Genomic DNA, 18380 nt, shown 5'->3' with positions numbered 1-18380 from the left:
TGTATGGTAGAGACCAAAAGAACAGAAGACATAAAAGCATTAAAAATTGTTATGGACACTAGAGGCAAAGTGGAAGGAGAGTGTGGGAGGGGAAAAGCGTAAGAAAGGAAATTTGGGGAAAAAATAGAGAGTTAAGATATTTGTGAAACACAGATATGGTTTATTATCTGTTGATGAAGTTGTGTATAGTATTCTCAACTGGACAGAGGTGTATATCTTGCTGGGTAAAGTCTTTTTACAATCTAAATTATGTAAGGTGATTGAATGTATACATAATAATAATGACACAATAAATTTTTTTAATTTAAAAAATAAAGTTAATACAGTTATCTAACCACAAGATTGATCACTGAGAATAAAAATTCATGCCTTCTTAATCACTAGAGCTCTGGGATATGATCTTCTTCTTTTCCTCTCTGATATGTGAGAGTTTATAATCTCACGTGAGAAATTTACCTGGATGTAATGGTGTCCTCCAAGTAGACCTCCAGTGGTCACAGAGTAGAAGGGCTCATAGACCAAAATAACATCCTAGGTTCACACAGTATACTAAGTCAATTTAAAATATATAGCTAGAAGCATGGGGAAAAGGTCAGAGTAAGAAATTAACACATTTAGGGACCAGCAGTTGGCATAATAGCTATATTGCTGGACTCCCATGTGGTCGACTGCAGTTCAAGTCCCAGACCTGGTGGCTCAAACTCACACTGGGCACGTGTGCGTTCATGCCCAAGATCCTCAGAGGAAAATGGAGAGAAGGGGTTGCAATGTGGCCATCCCCCTCAGGAGCGGGAGTGATTTCTCACTTTCTGTCTCTCTCTGTCTTTCACACCCTATAGCAAAATCCTCCCCCACACCCCCAAATAAAGAAAGAAAGAAATTAACAAATTTAGATGAAGGAGTAGAAGGACCACACTCCCAGAATCCTTTGTCATTAGGGTTGACATAGCTATCTCTCTTCCTCTGCTGCATGAGCCTTCCAACTGCTAGGCATGCCTTGAGGACTAGCATGGAGACTTCAGCCAGAAAGCTGAACAAGAGGAAGGAGCCTACAACCAACAGCACATTCTCACTCTACTAGAGAGATGCAAGCTGTAGCTTGCCAATCAGCCTGCTAAATGGCTTCGGATTTTACTTGCCTTTCTTGGGAAGAGGATAAGTCGGGTCAAAGTAGGTATCACCAATGGGTAGCTGATAAAAGATCCCATGAATATAGAGTGCTTTCTGTGCCTCAAGTATACTTAGTGTTTCATGACTATTCAGAGCCTTATATAGCTCATGAAAATGTGGTGTCTATTACCTTAAGTATTTGTCAGAGTTCTCTGGAAAGAACCAACAGAAGATAGATAGGCAGATAGACAGATGAGTTGGAATTTGTTAGGGTGCTTGATTCACATGATCATGGAGGCCAAGAAGTCCCATGACAAGTCATCTACACGTTGGAGATCCTAGGGTGCGCAAAGGATGACTCAGTCTAAATCAGAATGCCTAGAGCCAGGGAAGTTGATGGTGCAGCTTCATTCTGAGGCCAAAGGCCAAAGAACCAGGGGAAGAAAGAGAGTACTAATGTAAGTTCTGGAGTCCAAGGACTGGAAAGCCTGTCGAAGTTCTAATGACCAATGGCAGAAGAAGGGTATCCCAGGTCCAGAGAAGAAAGACAAAAAATTTACCTTTCCTTTGTCTTTTTGTTTTATTCTGGGCCTCCAGTCAACTGGATGATGCCTATCCACATTGACAGTATATCTTTCCTGCTCACATAAAACATTGTCATAGACACACAGAGAAACGATGGTTACCAGATCTCTAGATAGTCCTTAGTTCAGTCAAGTTGACACCTAAAACTAACCATGACACTCTCCCTTCCCTTTCTATCTTTGTTTACTATGTATATACTCCTCTTACTTTACCTCTGTATAGCATATCTCCCAGATTACTAACTTACCTGTATCTAACAGGTCATAAATTGTGTGTAATTCTCATAACTACTTGCCCATGTATCTTTTTGTTTTGTTTTTAAAATTATTTATTCAACTTTATTTATTATTATTATTATTATTTTATTTGTGCTCACCAAATCACTAAAGAGACACTGGGGTGAGGTTGGGGAGAGAAAGTGAGAAAGCAAGCCTCCAGGTCCAGGACTTGAACCACAGTTGGCCATGTGGGAATCCAGCACCTTAACCACCATGCCACCTGCTGGCCCTGCCCATACATCTTATAACCTGCATCTCTCACATTTGTTTTGTTTTTAATCTTTGTCAAATTTATTTTTTTTAATTTTATTCATTGTCATTATTATTGTTATTATTATTATTATTGAGGTTGACCAGAGACAGAGAGAGAGAGAGAAGGAAAGTGAGAAAGTAAGCTGCCACGCCCGGGACTCAAACCATGGTCAGCCATGTGGGAGTCCAGCCACCTTAACCACCATGCCACCTGCCGGCCCCTGTTTTCTTATCTTCCATAGCATAATTTAATATTCTCAAATACTACCACAAGCATAATACAGTAACATTCATAATTGGTTGAACGTTGTAATAGGAAAAAATGAAATTATTGCGTTGTTGGAAAAGTAATGATGCATTTTTGCATAGAAAACTATAGAAAGAATATGCCATGTCTTTTCCAACAACCCAATAGTAGACAATAAACAAAAAGTACCCTTTACTTCTAGGAGATGGACAAACATCTTCCTGGTGACTACAGCCAAACAGAACCTCAGAAATCTAAAAAGCGATTCTCACTCCAGTTAACAGTACTATGATTTGCCTAGATACTTAAGTCAAAAATGCAGGCCCCATCATGAGCCGTCTTAGTCTTATCATCTCATACTCCACTCATTAGTAAATCCTATAGATTCTGACTTCTACACACATTCTTTTTTTTTTTTTAGAGGTTTTTGCTATAGGGCACGTGCACTTGCCAGAAAGACAGAGAGAGACAGAGATAGAAAATGAGAAATCACCCCCCAGGGGGGATGACCATGCCGCAATCCCTTCTCTTCCATTCCCCTCTCGGGATCCTGGGCATGCACACACACACGCCTGGCATGAGTTTAAGCCACCAGGTCCGGGACTCAAACTGCAGTCGACTACATGGGAGTTTATCGACATAGCCATTACGCCAACTGCTGGTCCCTACACACATTCTTAATCCATCTGCTTCTCTCCATATTTACTATTTCACCATGTTAGGTCACCATTATCTCTTGCCTTGACAAAGCAGCAGCTGACCAGCTAGCATCTCTGTGGCCACTTCTGTCCCTCTGCAGCTCATTTGCCACAGGGCAAGCAGAGGGGTCTTTTAAATATGCAAGTGGTAGGTGTGTCCTTCAATTGCTTGTAAATGGAGTCAGCTAAAGTGAGATCAGTGGAAGTAGAAGTGACTCCAATGTCCAAAAATAAACAGAGAAGCCAAAAGTGTTACATCCATGCAATGGAATGTTTTTGTCCATAAACAGGAAGAAAGTCCTGACACGTGCTACAACATGGATCTTGACATTATACTTGTGAAAGAAACCAGTCACAAAGATCATGTATTGTACGATTTCATGTCTATGAAATGTTCACAATGAGATGAAAGGTACGTTAGTGATTGCACAGCGCTGAAGAGGGGCGGATAGTGGGGCAGGGAAGTGCTAGCTAAAGAGAACAGGATTCCTCTGTGTGGATATACCAAAAGTATGTTCCACTTTAAACGGGTGAATTACATACCGCGTACATTATTTCTCAGTAAAGCTACTTTGTTAAGGTAGTCAGTGGGCAGAAAACATCTAAATCATATAGGGATTTGGAGAAACGCAAATTCTCAGAACCCATTCCAGACCTCATAAAGAAACTCAAGGCCTGGGTCCAGCTGTCTGTGTTGTGACAAACATAAAGTTTTAGCAACACTGAAATAAATTAAAATCCATATTTCTTTTTTTAAAGAATTATTTTATTTAACCTTATTTATTTATTTTAATTTGACCAGAGAGAGACAGCATAAGAGAGAGAAAATGAGGAAGCAAGCTGCCAGGTCTGGGACTTGAACGGCAGTTGGCCATGTGGGAGTACAATGCTCTCAACCACCATGCCACCTGACAACCCTTAAAATCCATATTTCACACCAGGGTCTACTAGGATCTATAAGGTCTTATTGTTTCTATTTTTTTTAATAATTATTTTATATTATTTAACTTTATTTATTTATTTTAATCTGACCAGAGAGCGACAGAGCATGAAAGAAAGAGAGGCAAAGTAAGAAAGCAAGCTGCCTGGTCCAGGACTCGAACCACAGTCGGCCATGTGGGAGTCCAGTACCCTTACACACCACACCACCTGCTGGCCCCAAGGCCTTATTGTTTCTCTAACACCAACTTCTATCCCAGCCACGTTGACCTTCTGTGTCCTTGTCATGCCAGCTGGGTCCCCTTCTGAGGACCTTTGCGTTATTAGTTCCCTTTACCAAGATGTCTTTTCCTGAGGTCTTGGTGTACTCCGCTCCTTTTTTGCCATTCAGTTACTTAAATATAATTTCCCCAAAGAAGTCCTCTTAGATCATCCTAGCTAAACTAGACTTTTATTCACCTGGGCACATTGCCCCTGGTATATTAGTTTCACCACATTTAAAATTATATGATATTTTCGGGACCAGCAGTTAGTGTAATGGCTATGTCACTGGACTCCCATGTAGTCGACCACAGTTCGACTCCCGGACCCAGTGGCTTAAACTCACACTGGGCATGTGTGCGTGCGTGCCCAAGATCCCGAGAGGAGAATGGAGGAGAAGGGATTGCGGTGTGGCCATCCTCCCCTGAGTGGTGACTTCTCGCTTTCTGTCTCTCTGTCTTTCTGGTGAGCGCACACGCCCTTTAGCAAAAACATCTCAAAAAAAAAAAAACCTGTATGATATTTTCTATGATATTTATCTGTAGACTGTCTGCCCCTTTAGAATATAAGCAGCCCCTGAGGCTGGCAGATGGCATGGTGGCTAAGAGCGCCGGACTCCCTCATGACTGACCATGGTTCAAGTCCTGGACCTGGTAGTTTGCTTTCTCACTTTCCCTCTTTTTTTTCACTCTTTTGCTCTCTCCCTTTCCCTCTTTTTTTTCACGCTTTCCCTCTGCGGTCAAATTAAAACAAATAAATAAAGTTAAATGAAACAATTCTTAATTAAAAGAAAAAAGAAGAAGAAATAGTCCCTTCTCTCTAGTAGGCACTCAATAAATGTTTGTTAAATTGACAAAACGTCATTTGAATCTAGGGACCCAGGAATACATATCTCCCATGCACTACAACCTGTGCCCAGAACCAAGCCTTCTGTACCTTACTGAAGGACTGTACCACCAAAATTAGCCACATTTCCTGGTGACACAGAAGACTACCCCAAGGACTGATGCGACAGGCTAAGCTAAAGACTGGAGGGAGACAAGCAAAACAGATGAGGAAGCAATTTTTCTTCTTCACCAGACTAAAAATCCCTCAAGAACAGTCCCAATGCCTGCTACAAATTAGATGCCAAAAAAATATTTGTTTAACTCTTGAACTAAACACTGAGGAAATGAAAAGAAACTCATTCTTGCTTTGAAAGAACAGACCCTGGAGAGACTCCTCCCTGCGCTACTCAACTCCTTTGGCAATCACCCACACGCCCTATTCCCTGCCCTCTGCTGTTCTTGCTATTAAATGAGATATCTGTGCTTTAAATAAGAACCATTGTTTACCCACGACTAGTGGAAAAGAATCAATGTGCATGCATTCCTCATGTAATAAGAAATAAATCCTTTAAGCCTGTAATTTGTTTCTACTGCTTTAGAATTTTGAAGTCTGAGAATGCATCTGCCATCAAGGAAGTTAATTCTGGAGCTGGCTGGCTCTGACGCTATGTATGTGGCCATTGTTCCTGCCTGAGGAGTGGTCCAGAGGGGCCCAGTGCTCTGTTCTCATAATGAACCTTATGTTTCTAAACACAGGTGCGTTTGCATGGAGACATCTGCATCATTAAATGGGGGAGAAAGCACAATAGCGGCTCACAAATGGGCTCCTTGGAAATGTAAGACGGTATTGCAGTAGCTCTTATCACCACCATCATTATTTCTTTGATGTATCTTGGTGCAGAAATGGTGGTGACAAGGTGAATGATCTCACTACCATGTTTTCAACATGTCACCTTGCACTGCAGGGCAAGGGGCAGGAGGATTCCTGCCAGAATTTACCCCATTGTCATCCTATTGAAAAGAGTTGTCAGAGGGCTCTGCATTCAACCCTATAACCATTTCAATCAGCTTTTTACTTCAATGATGTATTTCATCTCTGCTATTTGATATCTAAGAATGAAAGAGCTCCTGGGAAATGCTTATTCAATCCCAGTGATCTGAGGAAATGTGCTGGGGAAATGATCAAAAATGCACAGGGCAAGGAAAGAAGGCTATCAGATGTCCCACAGACATTCTCCTGCCATCCCCACTAAAAAACACATGGATGTGTTCTGTATCTCAGTTGCAGGATTCCTGTATTCAGACATTAACAGTTATTCAGGGCAGTACAAATATTTTAAAGATTGATGCTCTCTGCAGCTTCCACACTGTTGGTGGGAATGTATATTAGTACATCCACTGTGGAGAACCATATGGAAGTTCGTCAAAAACCTACAAACAGAACTACTTTATGACCCAGCAATTCTACTCATGGGTATCTACCCAAAAGACAAGAATATATCAGTCAGAAAAACACTTGTATAGTACATACATGTTTATTGCAACAATATTCACAATTGCTAAGATATGAAATCAATCCAAATGTCTAAGAACAGATGAATGGGTTGAAATGCACTATGGAATACTACTCAGCCAAAAAGTACAATGAGACCCTGGCATTTGATAGAAAGTGGATGAATATGGAAGATTAACTGCTAAGTGAAGCAACCCAGCCTATGAAAGAGAGGCATTGTATGTCCCCACTCAATATATATTGAATGTCTGTACTCTATGGCAGAAACTGAAAGATCAAAAGCTATAAAGGCATAGAGAACAACTGTGGATACTAGAAACAGGGTGAGAGGGGGATGGACAATGGGGAAGCTGGAGGGAGGGAATCAAGGGGAAAAGAAATAGAAAAACCACAGTGTACACTGTAAAGATGTACAATGATTAAATGTAAATAAGAAATCATAAAATAAAAAGGATTGATGTTCTTGGTCATCTCACAGGCATACCTGCTCTGAGAATTTAGGTGTTCATAGCTGGTCATGTGCCACTCCACATCTGCACTTTCCTATATAAATGGATTTAAAAGTTTTTAAATAATTATTTCATTTTATTTTATTCATTATTATTATTATTATTATCTAAATTTGACCAGAGGGAGACAGAGACAGAGAGAGGGAAAGCAAGCCACCAGGTCTAGGACTTGAACCATAGTCAGCCATGTGGGAGTCCAGTGCAACTAACCACCATGCCACCTGCTGGCCCCCTATGAATGGATTTTTAAAAATATTATGACAAGAGCATACATCAATAACAGTAAACAAAGTTAATTTTGTTTTTAAACCACTTTAATGAGGTCTGACCAATGTAGGAAAACTATCCATATGTAATATGTACAACTGGGTGAGCTGGAAATACGGATACACCTGTGAAACCATCACTACAATCACTGATACAAACCTCTCCATCCCCTCCTAAAGTTCCCTCTTGCCCCTTTATTATTATTATTGTTATTATTTTGTGATAAGAACACTTAACGTATGATCCATTCTCTCACCAAATTTTTAAGTATTCAGCATAGTTTTTTTGTTTTTGTTTTTTGATTTTTTTTGTTTTTTTTTTTAGAGAGATTTTTTGCTATAAGTCACATGCACTTGCCAGAGAGACAGAAAGCGAGAAATCACTCCCCAGGGGGGATGGCTACTCCGCAATCCCTTCTCCATTCTCCTCTCAGGATTTTGGGCACCCATGCATATGCACCCAGTGTGAGTTGGAAGCCACTGGGTTTGGGAAGTCAATCCTGTGGGAGTAAAGCAACGTAAACATTATTGCCATGTGCTGGCCCCCAGCAGTTTAACTGCAGGCACTGTGATATGCAACAGGTGTCTAGGACTGCTCCATCTTGCATCACTGAAACTTTGTACCCTTTGACTAATGCCTCCCTATTTCCCCTTCCCTGCAGTTTCTGGAAACCGCCATTCTACTCTCTGCTTCTGGGAGTTTGACTATTTAAGATACATCACAGCCACGGTATCATGCAGTATCATGTCCTTCTGTGTCTGGCTTATCTCATTTAGCCTCCTGTCCTCCAGGTTCATCTGTGTTGTCACAGATGGTGAGGCGTCATTCATTCTGAAGGTCAAATAATATTTCATTGCATGTATATACTACATTTCCTTTGCCTCTCATCCCTCAATGGGTGTGTAGATCACTATTGCAGATAATGCTGCACAGCTGGATGAGTTGTAATTTTAATGTTCAACTTTGCAAAATAATCAATATACACAATTATTTCTCTGTTTCTTCCAGAAAAGAGTAAGCAAGAGTGCACCCCCAACAGGGTCCTGTCACCGAGATGCATCACCAGGCTTCATCCAGCACTGGATCACGGGCAAGCACGTGTCTGGCATACACAGGGAGGTCTGCAGACTCTAACCTTGAACCTGCCCGTGTGGGATTGCCTCACAGGGCATTACATTGTACTGACTGTCTGGCTCCTGCAAAGTTAACTTTTAATAGGGATGTTAAATACAGTTTCATTTCACTTGAACAGTCTCCTTGCTTTCTTCCTAATACTAAAACTCTGGTGAAATAATGTCTCAGTAAGTTGTGTGCTTTAGTAGTGTTTTACTAACTCCCTCAAACATCGAGCTGGAGCTGCCTCTTGCGTTCATCTCAAATGAAACAGAGATAGAGAGAAGTCAAGTGATAGATCAGGCATGCACAGCTCGGTGGCAGCAGAGCCTGGGCTAGATTTCAGCTTCTTGTCCTGAAGTCCATTCTTTGCATCATACTGTGAGTGTCAGGGAGCAACTGGGAAGACAAAACTGTGCATGACATGGAACAGGGGAGTTCTTTCAGGGATGAGGCCCTCCACTACCATGGGAGCTGGTGAAGCAGTCTTAAGGGGCTGCTGCTTCTGTGCTTGGGGTAAATCTTAAGTGACTATATACGTAAGCAGGGATCACAGCTGAGAGGAAAAGCCTGGTGTTACGAGAGTAATCTGGAATCGGTTCGCTCTCTCCTCCCACCTGTCACCTCAAGGATGTGAACGACTTGCAATAAGAAACTGACAGCCTTCGCCACCGAACCACAGGTGCACCTATCCCAGGACACAGAGAGGCAGCAGCAGGAGAGAGGAGAGGGGTTACCTGAGGCCAAACCACTGCCCACACCACCTAGGGGAGCCCACAGACCAGCACTCACCTAACATGAGTTGCCCGACATGGACCTTGGGGTGCTATGTTCTCCGCTGTCTTCTAAACATCTCAACAACTTCTCTTACGGCCACCCTTGACCTAAAACCACACGGTGAAGGGGAGTCTGGGAGACCGTCCAACTCAGACAAATTAAAAACCACATCATGTTACGTCTGTTGACATATTCATAGATATCTTTGATTTTTATTTAAGGCAACTACAGAGTAATTCAAATACATAAAAGGATACATAGAGGAGCCTTTCCTTGGTTTTCTCGATGGAATTATTCTTTCCTTGCACACATCCGGGGCACGCATTTGCCATTGAATTGTTCTCTTGCCATGTTGTGTTTTTATTGAAATTCATTCAAACTGGCCTGTTTAAGTGTCATTTACATACGAAATGTGGAGTCTATAGATCACACTTGAAGCAAACAGGTCCTTCAGTGTTATGTATGTCTGGGAAATGAAGATTAGGCAAAAATCTGGTATCCAGTTGGGGTTCCTAGCTGTGTCAATATGTACGTATACAGTTATGGATCTAATTATGCATGTACACATATGTCATCTATCTTTCTTTATTCTTTTTTTTTTCTTTTAGAGAGATTTTTGCTATAGGGCATGTGGGCTCGCTGGAGAGACAAAGAGAGACATAGATCCAGAAAGCGAGAAATCACTTCCTGGAAGGGATGGTTATACTGCGGTCCCTTCTCCTCTGTTCTCCTCTTGGGATTTTGAACATACATGCACACATGTCCAGTGTGAGTTTCAAACTGCCAGGGCTGAAACTTGAACCACAGTCGGCCATGTGGGAGTCCAGTGCCTTAACCACTATGTCACTTGCTGGCTCCCTATCTTTATTTTCTATTAATCTATCACCCATCTTTCCATCTATCTAAAGCCAGATAGTATGATATAGACTTAAGAACAGTGTTTTTGTTTGTTTGTTTTAATTCATAATCAAGTGCGTGCATAAACATGAGAGAGAGAAAGAAAGAAAAGAGCCCTCTACAGGGCTTGGTCACACCCCAAGCCTTTTCTTCCAGTCCTCCAGCCCACCCTTGTCTTGGGTACATGTGCACATGATCAGCATGTTTTCAAGCCAATAGGGTCAGGGATTCGAACCGTAGATGCTGGGCCTAGAATAGCTTTAATTACTACATAGCCAGGTACCTAAAGACTGAAAGCTGAGGGACTGAGGAACTGGGTCTGTAACTTCTAAGTAGTTATTTCTAAACACCTGCCACTATCCAAAAGCCAAAAGGAACGACAGTAATGTAAGCCCTTCCTTCTTTTTGCCCTCTTGAGATTACCAAGACAGTTATAGATAGGAAACAAAAATTAGTAAACAAATAAGCCAACAAAACTCAAACAAACATCTGACTACGTACAAACCCTAGAATTGGTTATGCTCTCAACTCTCAGCTTCTGACTTTCTGAGCACTTCTAAGGTTGGCTAGCCTTATATCTTGCTTTCCTTCTCAGAGCCATGAGCAGCAAGGCTGCCTTCCTTTGCTCTTTCTTGGGGTGGGGGTGGGGGGATTAAGACTAGGCAAATAAATAAAAAATAAATACAGCTCTGTAGAGACATTGACATAATTCACTGAGATTGTGAGTCAACCTTTTAGTTTTTACCACCAACCCAGAGGGAAACGGGGAGACAAGTGATTTCCCTAGCACTTGATAAAACATAGAGAAGATATTTGTGGTTGGAAAGAGACCTGGTTTTAGCTCCAGAAGAACGGAATTCAATCCATTTATCCATTTGTGACCTCTTCAGCATTATTCAACTTAATAGAATGTGTTTCCTCTTCTGCAAAGGGGCTATAATCTTACGTATTTCCCTGAGAAGTTTTGGAGTAAAATGAGTTAACTTTTATGTGCACTTTCTACACTCCCTCAGCTAATACTGCCTCACCTACCTTTGATTTCATTTTTCTTATTACATCCCAATGAAATCATTAAATAATTGATACACATAAATGTTACCACCTTATTTTTAAATGTTAGAAGATTAGGTTTTAGTAGGTAAGTAGAACTTTTTTTTTAAAAAAGAGGGATTTTTGCTATAGGGCATGTGTACCCGCCAGAAAGAGAGAGACAGAGAGACAGAAAGCGAGAAATCACCCCCCAGGGGGGATGGTCACGCCGCAATCCCTCCTCCTCCATTCTCCTCTCGGGATCTTGGGCACGCATGTGGACTGACGGGAGTGCCATCTTGAGGATACTCATTTCCCAACCCACTGTAAAGTCTCTTGCATGCACTACGGGGTGTAGCTTGTTATTAACACTTTGTGCTCACGTGATTTTTCTTTCCTTTTACTTAGTTAATTTTTGTCTATTTCCTGTGTATGTGATAATAAACTGGTTCATTCTAAAACTATCTTTGCTCCACTTGGCTTGGCATTTGATTTGGGAATAAAAGAACTTTCTCCTCTCAAAGAAAGGTAAAAGAGTTGCCAGATATCAGGGAACTAGGTCACCTTTGTTGTTCCAACGTGGCAGAGCTGCAACGTGAAAGCAGACACGTGCTGTGTGTGACCGCGGTTGGAACATGCACCAGGGGAGACCCGAGTTCACCTCTGCACGTGCATGCCCAGGGATGACTGCTGAAGCGCCGGAAGTACTGATTTCAGGGTTACAAATGCATTTTAGCAAGTAGGAAAATCCACAAATGTCGGATCACGAAATAATGCGAATTGAGTGTACTGTGTTCAGTGAAGGCACAGTTCATTTCTCCTCCTCTGAGGAGGTCCATTTTCCTACTCTTCAGCAAAATTGATTTTGGTCACTCCTAACCAGCTATCTATTCTTTGGATTCTCCTTTGAACTGATTGTAACGTCTTACTGGTTCCCTCATTAATTAATAGTGAGATAAAAAATCTTACCAATGCATAGATTTCATATATATATATACATATACATATATACACATATATGTATATATATGTATGTGTATGTGTATATATGTGTGTGTGTGTATATGAGACTCATGATTTTTTTTTTTAATATTTTTGAACCTTGGAAAACTGTTTAGGCTCCATTATCGTTCTCAGCTTAGGCAGTTTTATGCGACTCTATGAAACCACTTATTAGAAAATGTTTCAGAAAGTGATGTTCAATGAGTCATAATTCCTCCTAGGGTGCCCAGTCTTTGCCATTCCTCAGGTTTAATATATAGGAAAGTCTTTTTTTTTTTTTTTTGGAGAGGTTTTTGCTATAGGACGCTTGCACTCACCAGACAGACAGAGAGAGACATAGAGACAGAAAGCGAGAAATCACCTCCCCAGGGGGGATGGTCACGCCGCAATCCCTTCTCCTCCATTCTCCTCTCGGGATCTTGGGCACGCACGCACATGCGCCCGGAGTGAGTTTTAAGCCACCGGGTCCAGGATACAAACTGCGGTCGACTACATGGGAGTCCAGCGACATAGCCATTACGCTAACTGCTGGTTCCCAGGAAAGTCCTTTTAAAGAGGAAAGCCCTCTGCCAATTAGCATCTCATTTCATCTTCACAGTCCCTGAAGGGTTATTTCTTAATACTTAAAGCTGAAGAAACTCACATTCAGGGAGATTTTGTAACTTGCTCAAGATCACACATACACAAAACTTCACTCTGTTATCAAGAGCTAAGAGACTGGAATTTAACAAACAATAGAGTCTGTGCTTTTAATGTAAATGATACAGAAAACAATTCTGATTATCGGAACAGATTAAGTCTCTTCCACTTTTCTGTACCTAACAAAGGTAGTGTCTGTTCCTGGGCCTTGTTATGAAGATCAGAGAAATGGGTGGATTAGTGGGAGGTGTTAAAAATATCTATCCTGGCGTGGTAGTTAAGGCACTGGACTCCCACATGGTCGACCACAGTTCAATTCCCAGACCTGGTGGCTTGCTTTCTTACCTTCCCTCTCTCTCTCACCCTCACTTTGTCTCTCTCTGGTGAATGTGCATGTTCTGTAGCAAATTTCAAAATAATAATAATAATGATAAATATAATTTTAAAATATTTAAAACAAATACCTATCCTGACTTTCTTGATTTATATGGAGAGGATCTGTCATTACTGGGAGATGAGAAAATAGTAGAAATAGTAGATTTTTTAAAAAACAAGTGTATTTATTCATTCCATTAGTGATAGAAAAAGAGAAAGAGAACATCCCCTATAAAGTCTTGATGGCACGATCCAGCTTTCAGCCTTTGGCAGTCCAGACTGTGGGCATGCATGGTTCTGGTACAACCAGGGAGGTCTCCAGACATGGACTGGCAACCTTCCCCCGCGGTTCTGCCTCACAGAGCACTGCCTCTTACTGCTGCTCCACTGTCGGCCCAGAGATGAAGAGATTCTTCATAGAGTTAGACATAGGAGTGGTAAAAGAACCAGAGGAAACGGGGTGCTTTGATGCTTGATTGGGAGTGGTGAGAAGGGGTAGGTGGACAGTTTTCCTTTTGTAATGAACATGCCTCTGAGAAGGCAGGAGAGGGGTTTGGTATTCTGCTGAGTGTGAAAGATTTCAGCAAAGTTCTAAATACTTTTGGGGGTGCTGGACTTTAATTTAATGAACAACATCTTTCTGAAGGGCCACGAGGTGCCTAGAATTATGTAGCTTCCAATGATGTGGAGAATCACTGTCAGGAGAGAAAAGAAATTTCTGGCCCAAGATCCACCGTTAACCTAAGTGCTAACAATACTTTGGTCCTTGTCTCTATCTTCAAACACCATTTGATCAGCTAATTATTATTAGGTTTTACTATCTTTTTGTCAAAAGTCCTAGAATAAGATCACCAGAAAATAGATGAAAAGGGATGGAATTTCATTGGCTGTAATAGCCAGAGGGTTGGTCTGAAAACGAACCACCCTTGTTTTTTGGGAGTTAGCAGAAATGTTATATGTTATAAACATGTAGGTTGGTTTTGAGAAAACAAATAAGAAAACAAGAATGTAATGAGTAGAGCAAAACTTATGCTTCGTTATTGGTTCTGAAAGGCCTAGGGAGACCCAAGAATGGTAACGTACTTTCTGGGGTCAGCAATAAAATGGCTGCTTTAGTTCTGTAAGGGCGGCAAAGGATCTTAACCTTTTGTTAAAGTGAATTAAATTTGGCCTAACACTCCCTCCGTATCTATTTTAAATTTGCCTCTAGGTGTCTTGCTATGTGGTGAACTGCTACCTAACTTGATGTGTGAATAAACTGAGATCTCTGTGACCAGCAGCCAAGTCTCAGCCAAGCACCAGCCGAGCTTCAGTCAACCACAGGCAGCTGACTGCTCAAACCAGGTTCAAATAAGGCCAAGACCAAGCTTAACGAACAGCGCTATCTCTGCATTTCATTCTGGCTTTTGAGATGTCACTTCCTATTCTCTAGCTATAAATACAGCCTCAACTTGTGGTGGGCATTTTGAACCATTTTTTGGTTCTAACACCTATCTGATTCTAGAATTGCAAAGAAAACCCAACCAAGATCTGTGAAATGAAACGTGTTTTAATTTTGTCTTTTAAACTTTTACAGTAGAAGCTTTCTTATTATCTTATGTGATATGACAAGTACCTATTGGGTCAATAAAAAAAAAAAAACAAGGAAGATGTGCACTTGGTGTATTTATTTTAACACAAGACATACGCTTACACTTAATTGCCAACATGTGATCTATAACCAAGAACTCTTTGATATTTGAGACAATCGATTGTAATTCTGCCTTGCATCTCATACATGAGCCACAACAATAACATTTGTCCTATTTTTTTCTTAAAGAGAGCAAGGTCATACATCAATACCAACAACTGAATCAGAAAGCAGAACACCTGCCAGTCATTGTACGAAGCTTGGGGTAACTCAACTGACAGTTGTAAGTGGTGCAGATAGTTGGTGTGTGGTCTAAGATGATATTTGTTTGTCTCATATGCATATCTTTTTTCCTTCAGGATTTTTAGAAAGGTTTTTGCCATCCCAAGTGCTTGCTGGAGAGGAGAGACATAGAGACAGTGAGAGGGAAAATGAGAAATCACCCCCCCCAGGGGAATGGCCACACTGCAATCCTTTCTCCATTCTCCTCCTGGAACTCCGGGCAAGTACATACACTTGGGATGGTTTTCAAGCCACCAGGTCCAGGACTTCAAAAGTGGTTGGCCATATAGGAATTCAGTGCCTTAACCATCAGAGCACCAGTGGCCTCATGCTTCAGGATTTTTAAGAATGTAAGTGTAAAGTTGGTTCTCTGAAGTCAACTACAAACCGCCTCTCATCTTCCTCAGTATGTCTCCCTTCTACATTTCCTTCTTTCTCCTCCCTTCCCTTCCTTTAATCATAAAATCTGTGTAACAGGTGGTATTTTGAAATACCTTTCTGTGTATTTTCCCTTCTGGGTAAATTAAAATGAATTTTGTTTTCATTCATTTTTTAAGAGAATTATTTTATTTAACTTTATTTGTCCATTTACTTATTTATTTTAATTTGTCCAGAGAGGGACAGAGTCAAAGAGAGAGAGAGAAAGAAAACGAAAAAGCAAGCCACCAGGTCCGGGACTTGAACCACAGTCGGCCACATGGGAATCTAACACCTTTAACCACCACGACCCTGCCAGCTCCCTTCATTCTATTTTTTTTTAAAGATATCTATGTTCTTTGTTCTTAATTTTAAAATCAGTTGAGCATGACATTTTGGATATCTTTCTCTTACCAATTAAATTTCTTTTATATTTTCGTGTGGTTGTGCTTTTCTTATAAAGCAGGTTCATTGCCCTTAATAGAAAACTTGCCCAATTTCAGTTAAAAGAAGAAAGAAGAGGAAAGGAATGTTCCAAATATCATAGTCTGAAGTAGCACTGAAAAAGTGATAATAGTACAAACTATATCTGTCTATATGTAGCTACGTTTTTCTAATAAATAAATACATATCAACTATCATTAATAAGCTATTTATCTTTGGGTTGCTTGTTTGCCTTGTTTCTTTGAAATTCAGCATGGATTTTATCCGGATAACACATGTCAATTTAAATGAGCTACATTTTAGGTAAAAAATAGCCACATGTGGCTAGCAGCTATTATTTTGGGCAACACTGGTCTAAGGCTTTTTTTTTTTTTTTTGTAGTTTATTTTTTGAGAGAAAGAAAAAGAGATAAAAAGAGAAAGATAAGCAGCCTCCGCAGGGTCTCACATGCCATTCTCCCCTGAAGCATTCCCAGTCAGCCAGGATCATGGGTGCGCATGCTCAGTGCGTACGGGTGACCTGGGAACCAGACCTTGGTCTTCCAAACAGCTCCAGTGTGATATGCCACTACTAAACCACCTCAGTAGGCCGGGATCATTTCTTTAATATGGCGATACGTAACTTTTCTTTTATTTCTGTTTTGTTACTGTTTTTTGGATTTTGTTTTTTGGTTTTGGTCTTGGTTTCAGGTTTTTTAAAATTTTTTGTTTGTTTGTTTTTTGCCGTCGGGTGCAAGTGCTCACCTGACAGAGACAGACAGAGGAAAAGTGAGAAATCACTTGCCTGCCTCACCTTACCCCGGTGTGCGTGGGGGGTGGCCATACCTCAATCCCTTCTCCTTGGAATTTTGGACACACATGCACACATGCTTGACATAATTTTCTTTTTCTTTCTTCTTTTTTTTCTTTTTTTTTACATTTAATCAGCGTACATCAGTACAACATACCAAATACGTTTTCCCATTGTGAATACACTGTGTGTCAGTCCAGTCAAAGACATATGTACATTATAACATACATACATACGTTATTTATATTATAACATACACATACATTATGTATATTATAACATACACATATACATTTTAATCAACAGATTTCTTTTCTTGGATCCAATGTTCTGCTTCTTTCTTCTTCCCCTTGATTCCCTCCCTCTCATCCTTCCCCATTTCCCTCTTCCCTCCCCCACCACCTCTGAACAGAAGAATGGATTGAAAAAGTGTGGAACAGGGACCAGCAGATGGCGTAATGGTTACATTGCTGGATTTCCATGTAGTCGACTGCGGTTCAAGTCCTGGACTCCGCAGCTTAAAAATCATGCCAGGGACATGTGTGTGCATGCCCAAAATCTGAGAGGAGAATGGAGAAGAAGAGACTGTGGTGTGGTCATTCCCCCTGGGGGATGATGATTTCTCTCATTCTGTCTCTCTGTCTCCCTCTGTCTCTTCAGCAAAAAAATCTCTCTTAAAGGGATCAGCAGTTGGCATAATGGCTATGTCGCTGGACTCCCATGTAGTCGACCGCAGTTTGCATCCCGGACCTGGTGGCTTAAAACTCACACCGGGTGCGTGTGCATGTGTGCCCAAGATCCCAAGAGGAGAATGGAGGAGAAGGGATTGTGGCATGGCCATCCCCCCTGGGGGGTGATTTCTTTCTTTCTGTCTCTATGTCTCTCTCTGTCTGTCTGGCGAGCGCATGCACCCTATGGCAAAAACCTCTCCAAAAATAAAAAAAATCTCTCTTTAAAAAAAGAAAAAGAAAAAATATGGAACATATACACTACAGAATACTACTTGGCCATAAAAAGCAATAAGACCCTGGCATTTGCTAGAAAATAGACAAATATGGAAGGCTTACTACTAAGTGAAGCAAGCCAGATGATAAAAGAGAGGCAATGGAATTATTTTCAAGCTGCCGGGTCCAGGACTCAAACCACAGTTAACCATGTAGGAATCCAATGCCGCGACACCACACTGTCTGCTGTTACTGTGTTTTGTTTGTTTGTTTTTGTTGTTCATTTGTTTGTTTTTTTTTTGTTTTTGAGAGAGAGAGCTTTGCTGTAGGGTGTGTGTGCTCACTGGAGAGACAGAGAGACAGAAAGCAAGAAAGACAGAGAGAGACAGAAAGCAAGAAATCCCTTCACCTCTGTACTCCTCTCGGGATTCGGGGGACACACACACAAACCCAGTGTGAGTTTCAAGTTGCTCAGTCCAGAACTTGAACCTGGTCGACAGCATGGGAATCCAGTTATGTAATCATTACGCCATCTGTTGGTCACGTTACTGTGTGC

The sequence above is a fragment of the Tupaia chinensis genome, unplaced genomic scaffold, assembly GCF_000334495.1.
Source record: "Tupaia chinensis unplaced genomic scaffold, TupChi_1.0 Scaffold000007_1, whole genome shotgun sequence".
Lineage (NCBI taxonomy): Eukaryota > Metazoa > Chordata > Mammalia > Scandentia > Tupaiidae > Tupaia > Tupaia belangeri.
This window is presented reverse-complemented; position numbering follows the sequence as displayed.